Source organism: Acipenser ruthenus, unplaced genomic scaffold (assembly GCF_902713425.1).
Source record: "Acipenser ruthenus unplaced genomic scaffold, fAciRut3.2 maternal haplotype, whole genome shotgun sequence".
Taxonomy (NCBI): domain Eukaryota; kingdom Metazoa; phylum Chordata; class Actinopteri; order Acipenseriformes; family Acipenseridae; genus Acipenser; species Acipenser ruthenus.
The window spans coordinates 7,501-10,000 of NW_026708412.1; positions in this window are offsets into that span (position 1 = coordinate 7,501).

The window sequence follows — 2,500 nt, forward strand, 5'->3', positions numbered from 1 at the left end:
GGGCCCTCCCTAGTCGGAACGTAAAAGCCAATCGTGTGGGAAAACCTCCGCCCCGGGAAGGAACGCAGGCAGGGGCGACTTAACCGCACGGGAAATCCTCCCCCAACACGGCTCCTGCCCGGGCACGAGGCCTCCGGAACCGGCCCGACAGCTCAACCGACCAGCATCGACATCGCCCGGGGGGAGGGGGACGGGACACGCGCGGATCGGGGGGAAGGAACTCAGGCAAGGCGACTTAACCGCAATGGAAATCATCCCGACCTGGCTCCTGGCTCCTAAACCGGCACGAGAACCGCCCCTCTCAATGGACACGTGCGAGGCGCGCTCACATCCTGCCCAGAAATAGAACCTCAATCCCCGGGCTTCAGCGTACAACACCGTGAAGTCTCAAGCGTTCGGCCCGATCCTTGGACTCCCATCCGGAGAGAGCGATGGTGTGGCGACCAAACTCGGCTCCGCTCACCCCAGTCCACGGTAGGGTGGGTCGGGCAGGGTTCCTCAGATCAAGCACGGTAAGACTTGGGTCTATAATGCGCGCGCGTGCGTATGGATTTCGTGAAGGACCCTTTGCCCACAACAGAGAGAGACCATCCGGGAAGACAAGGAGGAATCCCGTCAACTCCTGCCCAGCCACAGACTCCAAAGGACGGCTCCAAACGGGTCCTTCACATGCATTCTGACACCTCGGGTCCTGACTTAGTCAAACCATTTTGATCAAAAAACCCTGTCGACGGAAATCTCCGCGGACCCCCCCGTTGTACCTTGACCGCGGGACCCTGAAGGGAGGGAGGTCCCGGGTCCTTGGGAACAGGAGTCGCCGCCGCCCCGCAGCCCCGTTTCGCCTCCGCCCTCGGCAGACTTCCACAAACGGCCCCGAGGTGGCCATGGTCATCTAATGTTAAAGATAGGGAACATGACCATGTTTTTTTGAAAACTTTGATTCTGACGGAGCCGAAAAAGTCCGGACTCTGGTCATATAATGTTAAAGATAGGGATTTCCCTCCGAAAATTCCCCTCAACATGACCATGGCTCCCAAATCACCTCCGGAGAAGGTAGACATGACCAGAGACTGAAAGGGAACGCACGGAGGAGCCAAGGGCGCAAACCCCAGTTCTCGAGCCGGAAATGGGAGCCTCCAGGCCCGCATGAACGGGCGCCCGGGCACGGGAGGTCAACCCCCCCCCCCTTCCCGCAACGTGACCAGAGCTTGGCCAGGTCCTTAAGGGGGCTTAGCCCGGTCCTGAGCCCGAGGAACGGGGCCTCCAGCCCGGCCTGAACCGGCGCCGGGCGCGGGAGGGGGCCACCGGGCAGACTTCCAAGGGAGGATGTCGCCAGGGGGTGAAGGGGGACCCTGACCGGGGTGCAGGGCCTCCCACACGGCTTAGATCGGTCGCTCGTGCCCTTAGAATGAACCTCCGTCCTGACTTAGAAATATTTTTTTGATCGAAAATGCCGTGCCCCTAGTAATATGCACCTACCTCCCCAGTGTATCTGCCATCTAGTTGCATTAAGGGAGGAAGCCACGAGTTCACAGGGACCTCCTGGAACTCTCGCTCCGTAACACATAGCAAATCTGTCCCTTCAGAAGAAGGTAACTTTTAATTGGAGCTCTGGTCATGTCAGCTACTTCTGCCCATGGTCATGTAGGCTAATTCTGCCTCTGGTCATGTCAGCTAATTCCGCCTATGGTCATATTAGCTAATTCCGCCTCTGGTCATGTCAGCTAACTCCGCCTATGGTCATGTCAGCTAACTGTGCCTATGGTCATGTCAGCTAACTGTGCCTATGGTCATGTCAGCTAACTCCGCCTATGGTCATGTCAGCTACTTCTGCCCATGGTCATGTCAGCTACTTCTGCCTATGGTCATGTCAGCTACTTCTGCCTATGGTCATGTCAGCTAACTGTGCCTATGGTCATGTCAGCTAACTGTGCCTATGGTCATGTCAGCTAACTCCGCCTATGGTCATGTCAGCTAACTGTGCCTATGGTCATGTCAGCTAACTGTGCCTATGGTCATGTCAGCTACTTCTGCCCATGGTCATGTCAGCTACTTCTGCCTATGGTCATGTCAGCTACTTCTGCCTATGGTCATGTCAGCTACTTCTGCCTATGGTCATGTCAGCTAACTGTGCCTATGGTCATGTCAGCTACTTCTGCCCATGGTCATGTCAGCTACTTCTGCCCATGGTCATGTCAGCTACTTCTGCCCATGGTCATGTCAGCTACTTCTGCCTATGGTCATGTCAGCTACTTCTGCCTATGGTCATGTCAGCTACTTCTGCCTATGGTCATGTCAGCTAACTGTGCCTATGGTCATGTCAGCTACTTCTGCCCATGGTCATGTCAGCTACTTCTGCCCATGGTCATGTCAGCTACTTCTGCCCATGGTCATGTCAGCTACTTCTGCCCATGGTCATGTCAGCTAATTCCGCCTCTGGTCATGTCAGCTAATTCCGCCTCTGGTCATGTCAGCTAATTCCGCCTCTGGTCATGTCAGC